This window comes from Lactuca serriola, chromosome 3 (assembly GCF_051521515.1).
Source record: "Lactuca serriola cultivar US96UC23 chromosome 3, Lser_US96UC23_V15, whole genome shotgun sequence".
NCBI classification, from domain to species: Eukaryota; Viridiplantae; Streptophyta; class Magnoliopsida; order Asterales; family Asteraceae; genus Lactuca; species Lactuca serriola.
Window position 1 is genome coordinate 80,155,206 of NC_136410.1, and position 22,084 is coordinate 80,177,289.

The 22,084-nt window shown below is 37.2% G+C and overlaps 1 pseudogene; it reads left to right on the forward strand.

Annotated features, from left to right (window-relative positions):
* Positions 1-10,360: 10,360 nt before the first annotated feature.
* LOC145094542 (adenylate isopentenyltransferase pseudogene) lies at positions 10,361-12,099 on the forward strand (annotated as a pseudogene).
* Positions 12,100-22,084: the final 9,985 nt, after the last annotated feature.

A 22,084-nucleotide genomic window follows, 5' to 3' on the forward strand; every position in this document is an offset into this window, starting at 1 on the left:
CAACTAGATTTAAAGGACCTGAAGAAGCAGGAATATCACTTTCCATTATTGCGGTGGTTTCAGTGGATGGAGGGGCGTTGCGGATGTGAGAGTCATCAAATTTCACATCGAAGCTTTCAATGATTAGCCTTGTACGTATGATGAGAACCCGGTAAGCAACCTTGTTCATAGAATAGCCAAGAAAGATGCCTTCATCAGACTTCGGTGCAAATTTGTTAAGCTGATTTATGTTGTTGATCACAAAACATCTACACCCAAAGATATGAAAGAAGCGAACATTTGGTTTGCGGTTGTTGAAGCCCTCATATGGTGTTTTATTGAGACGTTTTCACACAATGCTTCGGTTTTGAACAAAGCATGTGATTGCTACAGCTTCAGCCCATAAGTAAAGAGGAAGGTGTGCGAAGTTGAGCATGGATCTGGATGCTTCGACTAGTGTGCGGTTCCTTCTCTCTACTACTCCATTTTGTTGTGGTGTATAAGGAGCTGAAAAGTTGTGAGAGATACCTTTAGACACCAAGAAGCTGTTGAGAGGATGATTAGTGAATTCATTTCCATTATCACTGCGGATGCGTCTTACTCGCAGCTTGATCTGAAGTCCTATTTATTTGATGAAGTTGATGAGAATTTGCGGTGTTTCAGATTTGAGTCTGAGGAAGAAAACCCATGTGAAGCGAGTGAAGTCATCTACTATACCCAGTATATACTTTTTATGATGGAGACTGTCTACGGTTGATGGACCGTAGAGATCAATGTGCAGAAGTTCAAGTGGTTCAGATATTTAAGAGTCAATCACCATGGGGTGACTTGCTTTGGACTGCTTACCACATTCACAAGCAGGACAGAGAGTGTCATTGTTGAACTTGAGAATAGGGAGTCCTCTGACCAGCTCTCCAGTGACCAAAGTGTTGATGTATCTGAAGTTGAGATGAGCGAGCTTGCGGTTCCATAGCCAGCTGACTTCGGATACAACTTTGGAAAGAAAACACAGTTGCGGTTTGCCAATGATAAGAGAGACATCCAGCGGATACATGATACCCTCGGACCGTGACTTGATCAAACAGGTGCTCCTATCACTTGTAATTACATAACATAATTGATCATCGAATTCAACTCGATGGCCTGCCTTACATAGTTGGCCAACACTGATGAGATTGTGTTTAAGGCTTTCTACATAAGCAACCTTTTGAATTGAGAAGTTCCACATAGTGAGTACACCGTAGCCTCGGATGATTCCATCTGCATTGTTACCGAATGTAACATTTCCACCGTTGAAAATTGGCCTGAAATACCGAAGGTATTCTAACCTTCCGGTCATGTGCAAGGAGTAGGCACTATCAATTAACCATTCATCTTCTTGTTACTCCTTGCACAAAGCCTGTTCGATGACGCTTAGAGTTCCATATTTTGCCATGTAGTAGTAGTTTTTTTCCATCTTTGTAGACCCATCATCATCCGCATTCACCAACATGCAGAGCTTCCCTTTTCCATTGACACTGCTGATCGCTTCATCTTCGTCTCCTGATGACCAGACTTGATGGTCTCTTTTGACATGGGTTACGTATGCCTTTGCTTTCTCCTTTTCTTCCAACTCTTAAGCCATTCTAAGGTAGAATGCTCTGTTTTTAACTACATTGGCCTTACAATCTCTTGCAAAGTGATTCTCTTTGTTGCATTTGTGGCAAACTACAACATCAGTCTTGTCTTCTGAGGGGGTACCGGAGTCAGTGGTTTGAGTAGACTGCGGTGCTTCCTTTGGTTAAGTATTGTGATATTGTGGTGGTGGATGAGAACTTTTAGGATAATGTGAGTGATTTGTTTGTTGGTTGAAGTTACGATTGAAGGGTGGTTTGTTGAATTGTTGATTTTTGCGAAAAGAGTGAGGTAGTAGTCGGTTGAATTGTTTGCTAAATAGAGCAATTGACTTTTGAAATTCTTCTTCATCATCATACTTTGAATCAACTTCGTATGACTGTGGTGAAGTGTCATACGAGGGAGCGTAAGATTGATTATGTGGATTTTGTGCTATGAGAGCAAGAGGTCCTCCGAAGTCAGCACAGTCTTTGAGTATGTTGGATTCCTGTGGTTGCAGTTCCCCATAGAGTTTATAGAGTGACAAGGAATGAATCTTTCTATTGCCTTGGACTATAATTTTAGCCGTAGTCCAATGTCTTCCCAAGCCATTAAGAAACTGAAGATTTGTTTCATGATTACTGCGGATGGTGCCCGTATTGGATAACTTGGTGACAATCAGGTTGAATCTTTTGAAGGAGTCTTCCAAACTTTTGCCAGTATGAGCTTTGAAGTTGTTTGAACTCGTTGAGTGCAGTTGTAAGCTTCTTGTCTTGTGTTTATTCTGAGCCTTCATACAAATTCTTGAGAACATCCCATATCCATTTTGCTGATTTGCAATTTATGATAATATCGAAGTTGTCAGGAGCAACTCCACAGGAGATTTTATAAAAAGCAACAACATCATTTTCCATTTTATCGAGATCATCCTTGGTGGGACGGCTCATAGCTGGTTGACCTCCTCCTATTCTTGTTGTAGCTCCGTCAGTTTGGACTAGTGTAAGGACTGGGAAATGTGGTCCTTCTTCTACGGATCGCCATACATCTCTACCAAGTCTCCTTAAGTATCATTTCATTCTTTGTGACCAGTGATGATATTCATTTGCAACCAGTATTGGGGCTCGATTAGAACCACCAACACTGTTGTAAACATTAAGAGATAACGATTGTGCCATTTTTGAAGTTTTTTTTTGTTTAAGAAATGAGCTTCAATGGTATAGAAGGCCTTTCGAAAAATCAGAGTTCCGATTTTCAAAAAGCAACCACTATGGCTCTGATACCAATTGTTGAAAAAAAAACTTAGAGACACACTTGAACAAACGTTAGAACAAGTATATTGCGGGATAGTTAATCTCGAAGGATCTAAAAGCTCAACAATAATATTTAGAGTTAGATGGTTAGATAGTTAGTTTTGTAAAAGTAAAGAAATGTAAATGACAACAATTGTTATATCAAGTATACACTTAAACTGATTCATAACGAGGAATGCATTCAAACCAAGTTAATAAGTGAGATCAAACTTAGTGATTAAGTCACAAAAGACTTGCTCCGAAGACAGGTTGTAATCGATTATGAAAGTAAGGAGAGTGAGTAAGAAATATTGAAGAGATAACTTCAGAGATGTGTATTCAGAAAAGATACATTTTTGTTTACAAGAGAATGAGCTCTATTTATAGAGACTCACAAAGATTACTAGATTACATCTCTAAGAGTAGCCATGCAAGGCATACTGGACAATAGAGTGTATTACAAAAAGACAAATTAAAGTAATATAGTAAAGAGACTACGGTAGGCAAGGACTGCGGTTAAGGACTGTTGATGAAGAGACTTGACTGCGGGGGTTGGTTGGCTGCGGTAGCTGAAGTTCAAGAGGGTCACTTTTTATTATCAACATGGCCCTTGAGGCAACAGAATCATATTAGGTAGCCTCTACTGCTGAGTATAAACCCAAAACATCAAACCGAATGGGTAGGGAAGCAATTCGCCATTGTAAGTTGCCAAAGAAGGGGCCACCACAAACCACAATATCCTCAATCGCCCAACGTAATCCATTATCGAAGAACAACGTCGCCTCCACTATGTGAACGGATTGGCACGTCCTCAGCCCAAATAAAAGTTTAGCAATACCCATACAAGACTGAATTAAAAGGAGCTCACTCTGTGGGTCAGACAATTGTGGAAGAAGGCGCATCAAATTCACAGTTCCTTCAGCATCCTTTAAGGCTAACCTACTAATGAAACTAGCATCTCTGCTAACAGGTCTCCCGAGAATTTTCACCCCCAATGGCAGCCTCCCGATGCCAACTGGGAATAGCCCCTCACGCAGCTTCCTTCCATCACATGAGGGCCAAAAGAGCTCGGTTTTCTTGATATTCAACCGAAGGCCCAATTTTGGGCCAATAGCCTTAATGATGTCTAAGACTTTGGCCACCTCCTCAAAATCTCCAATAAGTGTGCCATCATCCAGGTACCATGCATGGAGAAGAAGCTTGCAATTGTCTCTAATATTATGCAAGAGCAGGTGCAACACAGGGGCAAAGAGAAGTGGTCCCAAGGGGTCTCCTTGTTGAACTCCAATAGAAGACCTAATATATGTGTCCGTAGATATAACTTTGCTGCTTGACCATATAGGAATTCTACCCACAAGGATATAGAAGGGCACCTCAATCTGACATCATGAAGTAATGCAGATCTATCAACAAGGTTTAAGGCATTGGAGAAGTCCACAGTAAGCATGGAAAGAGACCCGTCATTGTGGCGTTCACTCAACACCCAGTTGGCGCTATGTAATACGGCTTCAGCGCCACCCAACACCCCGACCCCGAACTGAAAATCATTGAGATACTTGGTCATTTCTCTACCAACACCTTTCATAGCCAGCTTGTAAACCAAACGTCTCCATAATTTCGATTTTGCTGAAATCAAAATGAGTGAAATTTATGTTGAAGATGAAGTTGATTGTTCTTCTTTTGTGAAAGATGTTGTTGAACCGAAAAGGTATTTAATCTCTGATCACTCAATTGATTTTGAAGCGGTTGTCAAGAATCAAGGATTCAACACTTCAAAATAAAATTTTGTTGTTTTTTGGTAAGTGAAATCAACTCCAAATCAAGATTTTGTTAAGGCGGGACTGGACAAGAACGACACTTCTAAATTGACATCAATTGTTGAGATCGATAATGTTAAATCTTGTGATGATCATTTTGGTCTAAACCGCTTGATCATTCTATGGAAACAAAAGGTCTTCGGAAAGTATTTATTGGAAAACCAAAGGAATGTACATTTCGAAACCATTGAATGTTGTGAATGGTTCACAAAAGGTTAACAATCCAGATGGAAGTGAAATTGAGAAAATCAGTTCGGAAGATATCGTTTCGGATAAACCTGAAATGGTGAAAAACTATTGTAAAAGGTTGTTGAGAACAGTCACAAAATAAAATCAAAAATGGAAAATCGTTGTGTTCAAAAGGAAAAAAATTAAAGAAAGAAAAGCAAAAACAAATGAATGCGAGATACAAAAAGAATTTGAAAGAACAAAAAACCTTTTGGAAACAAAAAGAAAATTCTTTGAGTGTTAATAATAATCAAAAGAATGTTGCATCAAGTCTTAACATTCACAAGAATGATCGAAAGTTTGTCAATTCTTCAAGATATCATAGTCAAAAACAAAATTCTTCACAAGTGAAAAATCCGAAATCCCAATTTTGTCCCAATTCGTTTTACTCAAATGGTTCAAAAACAGGTAACTCCTTTTCAAAAAGGAAACAAGTTTTCGTTCACAAGAAGTCAATTTCGGAACAAGAAACTACTTTTAAAGAGTATGAGACAAAATTAAAAAATGAAGAAAAAGAGTTTTTGAAGAAGATGACACCAAAGATGAAAGAGTTTGTTCAACGAAAGTCTCAATTTGTCGAGATAAATCTTTGTGACGAAAAAACTCAAATTTTCAAGAAAACACTTAATAAGAACAAATTTTTTACTACAGAATCCTTTTGGATTGATAAGACTAAGATTTTTCCTGTTTCTGTTCCAAAATCAAAATTCTCACGAGGGCCCAAGATGGTTTTGGTTCCTAAATTAATTTAATTTTGTAGGTAATGTGTGACGATCAATTCAATTCGGAATGGTGCATTGATAGTGGCTATTCTCGTCATATGACTAGATGGAAATCAAAATTAAGAGAGTATCGAAGTCTAAAATATGGTGGAAGAGTGAAATATGGAAACAATTCGACTGGAGAAATCAAAGTATATAGCATAATAACGAATGGAGAATTCACGATTCGGAAGGTAGCTTATCTTGAAGCATGAAAATACAATCTAATAAGTGTTTCTCAACTTGTTGTAGGTTCTAGTCGCAAAGTGTCATTTGATGAAGAAGGATCAGAAATCATTCACAAAGAATCAAAGAAAGTTATTTTGAAGTAAAAAAGAAAAGGAGAATCATTCACATTCTAATTCTAATGAAGAAGTTGTTAATTCAGTTTCAAATTATTATTCCGATTTAAATACTAATAAAGTTCTTGTGCAGGGGGAGAATTTAAATTATCATGATCATTTCCAGGGAGACCGTTCAAATCCGAATGCATATGTATAGGGGGAGAGTTCTTTACATGATGACAATGATGATCAATCGGAATTTTAAGATGTCCAGTGGGAGAATTTAAGGATCATGTTGACGATGGAAACGTGAAGTTCATTTTGTTAGATCTGCAGATCAATTGGAGGATGTTCTCAAAAATCCAGAAGTTACGTTTAATAGAATTCTATAAGGGCCAATCTTTTTCTTCTATATGAATCAAGTAAATGACCACTTTTTTATCTGCTAAAAGACGATTTTAGCCTTCATTATGTATCAATTAAATCATCAATGATGTTTTACCCTTTGATGTGTATTAAGTAAAGTGACAATCTTTTTCTGCTTAATGACCATATAATCTTTATGTATGTATTAGGTAAAACATTGTTTTTTTATTAATTTGCTTAACGGTTGTATCTCTTTTTTACAGAAAAAAGAAAAGTAAATAATCATTTTTTTATTGAATTACCATTTTACCCTTCTACACCTATTAGTGATTTGCAATTTACCTTTGTAAAAAGAAATGCCCCTATGTATTTTTCTTGTTTTGAATTTGAGGGTCATAAATTCATTTATTTTAACAAACCATTAATAAGAACAATAATTCTTCAAATCATTATAGGCATGACGAAGAGCTTCTTAAAGATGCAAGCCACCCTCTTCGAAATGCTGATGCTTTTGAGTCTATTTTGTGGGATGTTAAATGTTTTATAGATAGTGTCATGACAAGATGAATTTATCATTTGTTTATGAGGGGAAAAGTTTGAGTATAATAACCTTACATTGATATAATCCATCAAGCAAAATTCCAAGATTACCCCTCTAGTAATTTTCCAAGTTTCTTGCTTCAATTTTGATGCTCTACTTAAACAGTTGGCTAGTATGGACATTGTTCCAGAGAGCTTTGGCTTTCATGGGGAAGCATTAAGCTCAATTTCTGACCTTTCTTTGTTGCAAGTTGTTAAAGACTCATGGAATGCAAAATTGTTACTACAAATGCTTATGTCTAGGAATCAATGATGATATATAAGATATAGGCACAATAGGTAATGTAATGCAATATATTATTTTCAAGTAGAGTAAATTACACGAATGGTCCCTATGGTTTAGGGTAATTTGCGCGTTTGGTCCCTAACTTATTTTTTTAACTCGGAAGGTCCCTACTGTTTGTTTTTGTTACACGTTTGGTCTCTATCTTATCTAAAAAAACTATTTTGACCTTGAATTTTTAAAATATTTAAATAAACACACCCCAACCCAACCCCCTCATTTTACCCTACCTATCCTACAATTTTTTTCTATTTAAATAATAGTTTTTTTATATAAGACAAGGACCAATCGCGTAACAAAAACAAACAGTAAGGACCAAACGCGTAACAAAAACAAACGTTAGGGACTTTCCGAGTTAAAAAAATAAGTTAGGGACCAAGCGCGCAAATTGCCTCAAACCATAGGGACCATTTGTGTAATTTACTCTTTCAAGTATTTTCAAGTTTTCCATAAGGAGTTGTCATTGTGATAAAGGTTTGACTTTCACCTTAACAAATGTCGTAGTTGTTGTTTGTAACATTAAAAAAAATTGAATGCTATAATTGATATTAAGATAAAAGTTCAAATAACAAAAATATCAGTTAAAAAAATTGGTGATAGAAAAAACACGAGTGTGTTGTACTAAATTTAGCAATGAAGTAGGGGTAAAACAAAGATGTTAAAATAAAAATAATTAAAAAAATTGGTGTTAGCATTGTACAATGCATATGTGATCATGAAACCAATTAAGAGTGTTGATTAAGTAAGAACATGACCGTGTTGTACTAAGTTTAGCAATCAATTAGGGGTAAAACGGAGATGTTATCCGAAAAAACAATTGATTTTAACAAGTCCTGATTATACCCAGTATCACAAACACATTGTTGGTAAAAAAAACATAATAATTTTCAATGTTTAATTAAATACATTTGATAACAGATTAACTAAATTACAAGTGTATATGTCGCAACAAAATGAGATCATTAATGCCTGATTATGCAGTCCAAAAAAACGTCGATGAGTTGAGCCTGGAGAAAGAAAAAATAGAAACAAAATTTGAAATTGTCATCATTAAGTTATTTTAGCTAGTCATATCAATAAGTTAAATTTACAGTATAACTCTTGTAAGTAGCTACTACTGAAGTTACAGATATAAACAGGAAGTAACCATGTTCAAGCCGGCATAATCAATGTAATTTATTCTAATTTATTTTAATAAGGAAGTGTCTTAATTAAATTAATGATGTGTCAATAAAATGAAAGCTGAATAATAAGAAAATGTCATCTGGAAAACAAATTAGTCAAAAATATTTACAAAATTACATGTGGTGGAATCAACGAGAACATGACATGTGGCAATGAGATTTTGATTTGTTAGGGTAGATATAGTATTATAACTCTTATATATATATATACACACACACACACACACACATACACACACACACATACAGAGTGTATTTCAAAATCTTTTGAAAATACAAGGTTTAAATTTAATTATCTTAATTAACCTTTAATTAATTAATATTTTAAATTGTTTTAGATTTAATATTTATCTTTTAATTAAACCATCAATTAAATATATTAAATCTTTTTAAGGATAAATCAATTACTTTAATAATATTATAATTAAATAATTTTGTTTCCTTTTATATTACTTCCTCGATTTTCGAATTAGGGTGTTGTGATTATCTAGCATTAAGCTTCGAATTTTAATAAGATAAAACAATAATTAATGGCTAATAATTATCCTACAATTCGAAAAAGGCAAGTAAATCCTAAAACCCTATTGCAGCCAAAAGCGCACCGCACTAAGCTATAGGCGTGTCGCGCCCTACGATTGACATGTTTCTTTGTATCCAGTTCCAGTTTCATAATATGAACTTATAATTGAAGATCCTATGCTCTAATACCACTAATGGGTTTTCTAGGTTACAAGAGAAGATTTGCACAACAAATTTTACACATAAACTCTCATGGGCACATGCAACCTACAAATTTTATGACATTTTCACTATTATAGCAACATACTTTATGAAACAACTTGTAACCTACTGTAATCGATATTACTAGGGTTAGAATCATACATTTAGCAACAAACAACTGATGGTAGAAACCTTCTTGTATATCTTTTTTTAAAAGACTAGCTCCAATAGTGTGGTAGCCTCTAATATGTCACACCTAAAACCCTAAGATTGATATTTAGGAGAGATGGGAGAGTAGAAAATCCGATTTCTGTTTTATGAGAGGCTAGGGATAGTTTTTTCTTAGGGTTACGACCCTTTATATAGTTGTTAGATAACCCTAAAACCATATGTTTGAATATTAAAATAATAGTATTTTAATCTAATTCAAATCAGTTTTCTTATCTGATACATATGGCTTTCAGAGCCCTTCCAAGCCTCATCTAAACCTGTCAACCCCTAGAAAGGATTTAGAATTATCTTCCTTATTCAAGTAATGAATAATTGCAATTCAATCATTATACTTTTGAATTAACCTAAAATTTTCTCTCTCTCAATTCAAGTTATTTCCTCGTTAGACGATAACCCAAAAATGATTGTACTTTTATATTTTAAAATTATAAAAATTTAGTTAAAACCTTAAACACTTAATCTAACATAGGGTTCATTAAAACCCTTACATTTGACGGAAATGTTCAGTTTTATTTTATTTTTTTGTTCATAAAAATCCTTAAGTTTGGTTTTTTGGCTCATGAAAGTGCTTAATTTTAACAGAAATATTCAGTTTTATTGCTAAATCTGTAAAAAAAAGTAAAATCCAAAAAAAAATAAAATAAATATCCAACATTAGTGAACCTAAAATATATACAAAATGGAAAATTCATATATTTCTCCAAATATAAGGCTTTTATATCATTATCCCTTTATTTTTTAGTAAATTCTTCTATTAAATCGTTTTTCTAATTATTTTAAAACAGAAAGAATAATAGTTACCAAAGAAGAAAAAATATATAAATAAATACAAAATATTGTAATTGTTTAAAGCTAAAGTTCTATATAACACAACCTTCGATAAAATATTTTAAATAAATCGAACCCCACAAAATATAACAATCTCTAAATTAATCTACATTCCTTCCCTCTTTAATAAGCACTATAATCGATCATCTTCTCCAACCAAACCACCTTCATTTTTTCACCCACCGTCACACGGCGGAGCGGAGGTGCAGAAAATAAACAAAAACACCCATTAAAAGATTATTCAACTCAATGACACATTCAACACTGATTTCCCAATCAACAACGCCCACCATCATCATCATCATCATAATGGTCCACTAGCTTCTTTGCACCATGATCAAACCAAAACAAACCAAACTACCTCCTCCCTCCATCTTCATCGATACTCTCATTCACATTCCTCCACCACCATCATCGTCATCAGTGCCACGCACGCCCAGCACCAAACAGACAAACCCAAATCCCCACAGAACCACCAGCCAGTAAGAACACACCAGATATATATACATACATACATACAAACATTATTATATATATAGAGAGAGAAATTATCGAATTAAGGTCTGTATTTTATGTAACAAACCCATAATTTCGTCCAAAAAAATGGTGTATTCACTCTCTTCTACCACTTTCATGTATTCTGTATGTACTGCTAAATGCCATCTCTCTCCGGAAATATCCATGTCTGTGTCTATCAACCCTTGATTCCTTATGAGACCACCATTTTTGCCTATATCATCATCAACCCATCATCACCCCTTCAACTTTTTCAATTCTTTTCTCAGTTTCCGGTGGGTTCATTGCGTCCGTATGGAACCTGCTACCACCACCGCTTTATCACCCAACACTCGTCGCCGCCACCGGAAAATAGTCGTCATCATGGGTCCAACCGGGGCTGGGAAGTCTCGTCTCTCTATTGACCTCGCAACTCGATTCTTTAAAAACTCAGAGATTATAAACTCGGATAAAATGCAGGTCTATCGTCGACTTGATATCACCACTAACAAAATCACAATGCAAGAACAGCACGGCGTCCGCCACCACCTCCTCGGAGCGTTTGACCCAACTCAATCGGTTGTGAACCCACACGATTTCCGGAAAATCGCATCGGATGCCATCTCCGATATTATATCCCGCCGTGGGTTGCCGCTTATCGTCGGAGGTTCAAACTCATTCATCTACTCACTCGTTACAAAACGATTCGACCCGAAATCGGATGTATTCAACGGACCAAACCCAGACCCCGTCAGCTCAGAGCTCCGATATAAATGTTGTTTCATTTGGGTGGATGTCTGCTTACCGGTTTTAAACCAGTATTTATGCAAACGGGTGGATGAGATGCTGGATTCGGGTATGTTGGAGGAGCTATCGGAGTTTTTCAGTTCCGGCGAACATTTAACGGTGAAGCGGAGCGGGTTGGGGCAGGCGATCGGAGTTCCAGAGCTGGAAGCGTATTTCCGTACCGGTAATGGAACGGAGTCCGATGCGGTGTATAGTGAGGGAGTGAGGAGGATAAAGGACAATACGTGTCAGCTAGCGAAGAGACAAGTGGGTAAGATCCTACGGCTGAAGGACGGCGGGTGGGATTTAAAGAGAATTGATGCAACAGAGGCGTTCATGGCGGTATTGACGGCGGATTCAGGCGGAGGAAGGGTGGCGGAAATATGGGAGAAGCAAGTGGTGGAAACAAGCGTAAAGATCGTGAAGCAATTCTTGGAGGAGTAGGTTCTCCAGCTATTTCCAGCTCCCTCCCTTTTGTTTTTTTTTTTTTTTGGTTTTTCTTTCCTCTTTTGTGTATGAATGTTTATTTAATTTTTAGATTGTAAAAGGTTTTTTTCAACTTTTTTTGGATAATTTGTTGGGTTGGATAGAATATCAATATGATGACTTATGAGAGCTTGTGCAACCAATTTTGAAGCAATGGGAGTATGTGTGAATGTATAGAGAATTTCTTTGGGAGTACGTGTAAATTTATAACAATTTCTTCGTATTTTCTTTCTTAGGTATTTCAAAATAAGAAACAAAAAGAAAAATAATTAAAATATGACAATGCACCAATGTTGTTGTATGAGACTATGGGACTCACGAGTGTACCTCGTGACATTGGTTGATAAAAACATAGTGACTAGTGTACCTTATGACTTCTGTTGATAAAAAATAACGATAAATATTTAAGTGATCTAAGAGTTTAAGTTTATAAATATAACTAATCACAATTTAAATAATAATAATAATAATAATAATAATAATAATAATAATAATAATAATAATAATAATAATAATCTCTGGAATCGTTCAATTCATACCTGGATTTTCGACCCATTCAGAAATGGTTATCATAACAATTGAGTGATCCCCTTTATTTATTTCAAACTATGTCGATTATGAAAAAATGATAGTCATCGTGAAGATAATGTGACCTTACGGGGATGTTTTTGCTTCTTTTACTTGTTTCTTTCATTTTTAGGATGGTAGAAGCTAAACAACTCTGTTATGCAATGTGATAACGTATCCAAAATATGAAGATTAACTCTAATATGTCTCCTTCTTCGAATCAGAATTCGTAAAATTCAATCATTAGTCATTAGTTAGCATTAGATAGACGTACAAATAAGGTATTATTATACCTTGTCGGCTTGTCCCTTATATTTAGCCACCGTTCGACATGCCTGGAATGTTAATCTAATCTGAAATATATGAAGAATAGTTCGAAATACTGAGAACACTTCGGAACATGATGAATTGTCTGGAATGTCGTACTCATGAATAATGTCATAGAATATTGTTTTATTATAAACTAATCTAGGTGGTTTATATTACATAATGACAGCGTATACGACGCTTCTCTGACCATCTTATGCAAATCTAAACTTAGTGTGATTATTCTTGGTAAGCTACTACATTGGTTAGCATGTGAGGCTTTTTTTCTATACTGTTCTTTGGTAAGTGGTTAGATATTCCAAGTGACATGAAGGATGTATCATCCTCAAAATGTTCCTAGAAATGTTGTGAAAAATAAAATTTTGAGAAAAAAATTTAAAAATTGATAATTAAAAGTTAATAACTATAAGGATATAAATAAATTAGAAATTTAATAGAGTCAAATTAAAAAAAAAATATGTTAGAAGGACCAAAATTGTCAATTCCTAGAAGTTAAGGTTTGACTCTTGTTGACCTTATAGGACTTAATGTCATAAATTAGATGGGAAAGATTAGTTACGAAACTTATAAGGTCTCTAGTTCCAAGTCCAAGTCGTGGTTATAAGTGGAAGACATAATCTATGGGACCCTTTATTCCATAAATTGAAACTCTTAGAGATTATATCTCTCCATAACCTCTTTCTCCCACATTCATAATTTCAGTCATGGTTCTAAAAGCTTGTCATGGTTTCGTCATAGTGCGTTGTGAATCTAAGGCTTGTGCCTGACACCACACCTTAAGAAACATCGTCTTAAATCATATATGTCTATAAAAATAAATAATAGTAGAGAAAATATATATAATTATTAATTATATAAAAAATTGACGTATTAAGTCATACCTTAATAAATATCGTGGCTCGCCAAGGTTCATAAAGCTTAAGGTTTGACATTGTCGTCACACCACACCACACTTCACCTTATTTGGAACCTTGATTCCAGGCACGATAAGGCTTTCTTGATGGCGATTCATCATATCCATGGAAGATTTGAGCCCTTTGATGACATTCATGAAGATCCAATAATCCCCTAGTGATTTAAGGTGGTTTTCACACTTACTTGTACCTTCCCTAAGGTTCTACCTGATAACTCTAATTCATCCCATAACAAAACATATCTCACAAGCTACAACATAACTCAAATCCTAGGTTATCCTAAGATTTTCTCTACCCACATCAAACCAGAAATCAGACCAATCATAACAGGTTGCCTTTATGCAGGCAAACTATACACAGAAAAGGATCAAATAGACTTTCTAATAATAGATTCTACCCTAGGAGCACAACCAAACAAGGAACTTGAAATAAGGCAAAATCAATCATTCTAAGGCTATAAGCTCCTAGCCGTATACAGTTTTAGAAGAATACACATAGCAAAATCCATCTAACTATCATAATCTAAATATCAGTATAACATGGCTAACATATTGGGGAACTACTTACTTGGCTTGGCCGATCAAGCACATTGCACCCTCCTCTTTTCCATTTTAAGAAGTTTTTAACTTTTATTTTTTGAAAACAATTTTACAATTTCCTTAGTTTGAGTCCTGACACATCCGAGAGTGTGCTAGAATCCCTCAAACCAAGGCTCTGATACCAACTTGTAACAACCCAATTTTCAAAAGAAAATTTTCATTTTTAAATAATCAAAACATTTCCAATAAACCACAAAATCTCAACAACAATTGTTTTCAAATTCATAATATCAACATTTTTATTTCTAATATCAGATTGTCCCATAAAACGCTTGAGAGAGTGCATGTCGCGCCATCAAGCCTTCCCCTTGCCCTTAGGCTCATAAGTACCTGAAACAATCAAGAAACTGTAAGCTAATGCTTAGTGAGTTCCCCAGAGCATACCACACACAATCCACATAATCACATAATCCATACTAGCTATAAAGCTACATAAACCACATAAGCCATGCATACAACATATAGGGATGCCATGGAAACCCTTCAAGGTCTTACACCTAGTGCCACTGGACCCCCCATATGGTCTTAACTACCTATCATGGGAACCCCCACATGGTCTTCCTACCATGGGAATCCCTACATGGTCTTCCTGCATGGGAACCCTCACATGGTCTTTACTACCAAGAATTATCATACAAGCTAAACATGCAAATATACTACGATGCCATAGAAACCCTCCAAGGTCTTACACCAATGCCATGGGAACCCCCACATGGTCTCAACCTACTCCCACGGGATAGGATAGGATCAGATAAGTCCCAACGCGTAGCTCCAACTCGACTTCCTATAACCATCATGTGATTAACTTGTCAAAATCCCGAAATACCATAAATACCCTCAAAGTCAAACTTGCTCAACCCTGGTCAAAGTCCAAGTCAACAGTCCATGTTGATCTCTACTTGTCGAGTGCATCTAGAAACTCGTCGAGTTTCTTCAGAGTCTAGAAAATCGGGACAAACCCTAGCCAACTCGCTGAGTTGTCTCATTGACTCGACGAGTTCACTCAATATCCAGTAGACGGGGAAACTCGATCCAACTCGTCGAGTTTTCAGAGCAACTCGTAAAGTTCCCCCCTATTTGCTTATTCCGATGATACGTCGATTGGAGGGACCCTAGGGCTTAGATCTGAAACCTAAAAGTGTCTAGAAGGATAAAGTTTCCAACTTTATCCTCTAGAACCACTCTGAATGCTCTAAAGTCCTTAACAAAGGTTAGAAAGCTCAAAAGCTTAGTCCTATGGTTCAAGACTCTAGGGATCTGGAATCCCTCCTTTTCAGAAGAGGTTCTAATCCTCAAAACGTTCCAAAGATAGAGGCTTTATGGACATGCATGTCCAATGCATGTCTTGAAGTCAAAATGGCCAAAAAGGGAAAATATACTCTAAAATCTATGCATGGCATCCATGCTTGACCAAAAGCTAGATGTATCCCACCATAGGACCATTTTGCTCTGGAGATTTATAAAGTTGCAAACTTTATGAACCCCATGCATGCAATCAACAAGAATGATGGGAAATGAAGAGTAAACTCAACATCTAGTCATATTCTAAGATAAAAATTGAATCTTGAATGCTTACAATAGTCCACAAGATGGTCAAGCTCAAGAGTGAAGGCTTTGTTTGCTGGATCTCCTCCTTCTTCTCACTATCTTCTCTTTCTTAAGCTCCAAAGGTCACTCTAGCTCACATATGAAAGAAAATGGGGATTAGGGTTTAGCACTGACATTCTTAGGGTTTGGAGGATGATGAAAGATCAACCTCAAGGTTTTAAGGAGAATATATAGGGTGCAAACCCTAAAATTTAGGGTTTTCCTTTACAACGTCTAGTCGTCGAGTTGGGCCTTCCAACTCGTCGAGTATGTCCTAAATCCCGCGTCCCACAATGATCTCTATTCGACGAGTTGGAGCTCCCCAACTCGTCGAGTTCCATTATGAAAACCTGAAACAAGCGTTACAAAGGCAATCCATACTTGGTGATGCTTTGTTAAATGTGACTTGAGCATTTGGATCATGTTCATGGAGCATTTGGAGCACTTGGAACTCAATGGCGCACTTAGGGTTCATGGAGCATGTGATAAATGAACGGATCATCTGAGAAAGGAATGGATCGTCTGAAGAAGGAACGGATCAAGTGCCAAAGGAACGAATCGTACAGAAGGGGGGTTGGAGCACCTGTAAGAGGCTTGGAGCACTTGGGAGTGATATGGAGCAACAAGAGAACCTTTTTGCACCATATGTTGAAGGGATGGGCCAATAAGGACGCTATTGTGCCAAGGGCATTTCTTCTTGTGCAATTAATCTCCCTCTTGCGCCATGAGGGGATCCTTCTTGCACCATGGGGTACTCTTGTTGAGCCGTGGAGTATGCTCTTGCACCATGCATAGCCTTGTTGTGCCATGTATGTTCTCGTTGTGCCAGGGTAGTGTTGTTGCTCCAATATTGATGTTCTTGTGCCACACTTGAAGCCTGTTACAGCATCCATACACTTGTTGCGCCATCATGGTGCAAGTTCTACCATTTTGGTCCTTGATGAGCCAAGTATGCTATGAAGTCCTCTATGATGCTCAAGAATGTTCCAGAAGTTGATGCATGGTGGAATATGATTAGCTGCCTCCATTCATAGGCCTATGGGCCAATGGGCTTGGCCCATTAAGGTTTTAGGTATGATCCCTCAAGTATAAATAGGGATGCATGATAGGTCATTTTATATCTTGAATTCTAGAGTGATAGGTGAATCTCTATGTAATTGTACTTATAACCTCTGTTTGAGAGTTCTGAAATAAAATAATACTCCCCTCCTTCCCGTGGACGTAGGACACCTTGACGGAACCACGTACATATTGTGTCTTGTGTGCTTATAGTTTTACTAGATAACCACTTTACTTCCTAACAAGTGATATCATAGATGTGGTTTGTATTCCTGTGAATGAAGATGTCTCTTCATAGGTTTGATTTATAGAAATTCAATTGTTCAAATGACTTCACCTTATTGAAGGTGAAGATGAAGGCTCTTCTGGTTCAACAAGGGTGTGTAGCGGCACTGGAAGGAGAGGCAAAACTGCCAAAGGACATGGCGGTTGAGAAGAAGGTGGAGATTCTAACGAAGGCACATAGTGTCATTCTATTGAGCTTGACAGATGAAGTACTAAGGGTGGTCATGGATCAAACAACTGCTTCTGGGCTCTAGGATAAACTTTGTGACAAGTACCAGAACAACTCTTTGACGAACAGGTTGTATCATAATCAAAGGTTTTACTCTCTCAAAATTTCTAAAAGTACCCAAGTGAAAGATCATCTGGATAACTTCAGTCGCATCATCTTGGATCTACAAGGTGTTGACGTGAAGATTGAAGATGAAGATCGGGCACTCATTATCTTATGTTCTCTTCCTAACTCATATGAGCATTTCGTTAATACCATGCTCTATGGTAGGAACTGAAAAGAAAAGTTTCAGTTGGAGAGGAGGTGTCCAGTTCTAGTTTGTTTTCGGGGATAGGAAGGATAGAAGAGATGAAATGGGGAAACAGAGGGAGATCACATTCTAAATCGAAGTCTAAAGGTTCATCGAATGCCAAATGTTATAACTGTAATGATAAGGGGAACTTCAAGCGAAATTATCCACAACTGAATAATGGGAAGTCCAAGAGTGAATCAAGCAGCAATTACACTGTTGTTGTGGTTCAGGAAAGTTCTGATGAAGTGGACGATGGTGATTTACTGATTGTATGTACATTAAGTTCAACTGATGCCTGGGTCTTGGATTCTAGAGCATCCTATCCCATGACGTATAATCATGACTGGTTCGACTCCTTCAAAGAGTGGGATGTCACACTCAATATGGGTGATAATTGGGTGAGCAGTATCAAAGGTATTAGAACGGTGTAGATCAAGATGCATGGTGGCATGGTCAGGAAGTTAGATTGCTGGTACGTTCCAGAACTTCGAAAGAATCTAATTTCTCTTGGCACATTAGCTAAGAATGGGTTGAGGTACGTTGGTGAAGATGATTGGGTCAAGTGACCAAAGGCTCTCTGGTTATAATTAAAGGCAAGATTAATTGTGGAGGAATCTATATCTTATAAGGCATTACAGTTAAGGGAACGGTGGCTATCTCCCAATCCTTGAATGAAAGTGATGACAAGACAGAGTTGTGGCATCGTAGGGTAGGGCACAAGAGTGAGAAGGGCATGTCAATTCTAAGTAAACAAGGATTTCTTGGTGGATAGGCTACTAGAAAGATAAAGTTTTGTGAAGCTTGCGTTCAGGAAAGCATCGCAAAGTGAATTTTGGTACCGGTCAACACACAAGAAAGGAAATCATAGAGTATGTTCACTTATATCTGTGGGGCCCTACACCAGTCAAGTCTCAAGGAGGATGCTCATACTTTGTGACATTCATTGATGATTATTCAAGGAAGGTTTGGTTGTACTTGTTGAAGACCAAAGATGAGGTGTTTGGGATGTTTAAGGAGTGGAAGACCGTGGTTGAGAAAAGGACTGGAAAACAGGTTAAGACTTTGAGGACTGACAATGGATTAGAGTTCTACAATGATCCATTTGACAATTTATGCAAGAATGAAGGTATAGTGAGGCACCACATTGTACGACACACACCACAACAAAATGGAGTGGCAGAACAGATGAACCAAACTGTCATGCAGCGTGCAAGATGCATGCAAATATTTGCTAACTTATCCAAGCAATTCTGGGCAGAAGCAGTTAACAATGCTTGCTATCTGGTGAATAGATCACCATCAATTGCAATAGACTTGAAGACTCCTCAAGAGGTATAGTCTGGGAAACCCTCTGACTATTCTGGTTTACGTAAATTTGGATGCCCCGCATATGCTCATGTGAATGATGGTAAACTTGAGCTAAGGGAAATGAAGTGCATATTTCTAGGATATGCGAGGAGTAAAAGGTTATCAACTGTGGTGTACAGAAGAAGAAAGAACTCCTAAATTTATCATGATCAGAGATGTGAACTTTGATGAATCTGCCATGGGTAACCAGGGAGGAGGTGATACAAGTCAAGTAGGGAACAAAGATCAGGGTACTAGCCAGAAGGTGGGGTTTACAACTAAACTCCAGACAAAGTTGTGATAAGTAACAAGACAACCTAGACAAGATGAAACCCAAGAGCAACCCATGGGATCTTCGTCCAATGGTGTTAATGTCAGGAAGGGAGATATTTCTGAATCTATAGCAAAGAAAAGATCAAACAGGGTCATCCAACAACTTGATAGATATGTGGGATGTGTGAACTCAAGTGAAATTGACTCTATTGCATTTGCTTTAGCAACTGGACAAGATATTGACACCGAGGAGCCTCAATCTTATAAAGAAGCTGTTGCGAGTAAAGAAGAAAATGACTGGTTGATGGCCATGAATGAAGAAATGCAATCTTTAGAGAATAATGTGTAACATCCCATGTCCAGGTATACCCCGTAACCCTTTATCTTTTGAGCACTTGTCCATTTTAGCCCTTTACTGAGAAAAGGTGGTGAATGAGTACGCGGGGCGCCACCTAGTACACTGGGCGTACTAGGCCCAGAGTGAAAACCATAATTTAGGGTGAGTCCTCTATATAAAGGTTATGATGGCCTCATTCCTGGCCACCATTCTCAGACAACAAACCCTTTTATGCCCTAAACCTTCGTTCTTAGAGCTTGTGAGTGCATTTGAGAGCCTTTGAGAGTATTTGTGTGTTCTTGAAGTGAAGAAGAAGCTTTGGAGAAGAAGGATTGAGAGTCTAGGCCCATGGATCTGAGCATAGCTATGTTGGGAGCTTCACATAAAGGTATAAAGCTTCAAGCTTTCTCACTCTTTTGATTTGTGCATCATAGTAGAGTATTTTAGGGTTTTTTTTCCCAAAATTTGGAGACTTTATGAGATATTGAGCTCCAGAGACTATGATCAACCCCTTTGAGTGTATTTAGTGGTGTAATGTCATAAAAATCAAATCTTGGTCGTTGGAATCAAGCCATGCATGAGATATGAGCTTTTTGAGATAAGAGAGTGAGCGTTTTGTGTGTTTGTGACCATATCAGCCATGCATAGGCTTAAAGTCACTGACTTTATGGAGTAAGAGCTATTACGGAGTCCAGATGTGTGATATGAGCCAAGGTCTTAACTTGTAAAGACCAAATGAGTGAGAAGAGTGAAATTGGGACGTAATCCCAATACACACAATGTAGGGGTCGAGCATCTCCGATGCCTACATGGCAGCCGAGTACGCCCAACGTAGAGAGCTGGTACATGCAGCGTACTACTTGTCGTTGACTTTCTGGTTGATTTTTAGGGTTTTGTCAAATTAGGGACTATTAAGGCCATGGAGGGGTAAAATGGTATTTTCCCCTTCCGTGAGTTTGTAGATGGGTTAATCTAGCTTCTTGAGAGCTGTTATTAATTAGGGATAATTATCGTATGTGTTAGGTGGAGGCTAGACCGGTGATTCGGGTCCAAGGTTATTCGATTCTTACGAGGTGAGTCTTCTCACTATACTTACCATGAGTGGTATATAGGTGTGACCAAGGTGTCTTATGTGATTACTTGTGTATTTTGATATTCTGCAATATGTCTTTGTGATTTATGTTGAGTATTATTATTATGAGCTTACTGAGTTAGGACCGGAGGGTCTCCACACATTGACCGGAGGGTTGTATTGAGTTAGCTTCGATTGGCTAATATGACTTGTATGGAATTTTGGGAACTCACTAAGCTCCATGCTTACCGTGTTACGTGTTATGTGTTTCAGGTACTTCTCAGGATCGCGGGAAAGCATCGACTTGATTGTACACACACCTGCACTAGAGATATGTTTTTGGAGGATCCTGGATATGTAATAAACAATTTTGAAATATGTGTTGATAAATTGATACTTGTGATTTTTGAGAAAATGAGACATGTGTTTTATTATGTTTTAAAATGAAAATTTTGGTTTACAAATTTATGTCGTTACATAATGAAATATGGGATCTTGTTCCATTACTAAAGGGAGCGAAGCCAATAGGATGCAAATGGATCTTTAAGAGGAAGGAAGGGATACCATGAGTTGAACCAGCTAGCTTCAAGGCAAGGTTGGTGGCAAAAGGATTTTCTTAGAAAGAAGGAATTGGTTATCACGAGGTATTCTCACCGGTCGTGAAGCACAAGACAATTCGGGTTCTTTTGGCCATGGTGAGTGTATCAGATCTGGAGCTTGAACGACTTGATGTGAAAACTGCATTTCTTCGTGGGAACTTAGAAGAGAAGATTTATATATCCCATCCATAAGGGTTCCTTGATTCTAAGAAGGATCGTGTATGTTTGCTGAAGAAATCCCTATATGGGTTGAAACAATCTCCAAGAAATTGGTACAAGAGATTTGATTCATTCATGATCTCGAATGGCTACACTCGGAACCAGTTTGACAATTGTGTGATGGGTTTTGAGCATTCTAACACTCCGATGGTGTACATGCAACCCTATAAACCTTGGATCTATGTTTTCTCTATTATACATGCAAATATTAACTATTCCAAGGTTTCATCCTAACTAGCATATTATGAAGCACCTATACTACAAATTTCTAGTTAGATGACATACCTTTTGATGTAGCTTGATGTCTTCAAGCTTTAAGAGCTTAGCCCCAATAGTGTGGAAGCCTCAAATGGAATCACAAATCACTAAAACACCTTGGAAGAACTTGAGAGAATATGTATGCACACTAAAATTGGCCCACTCTTATTTTCACACACTTATGCCAATT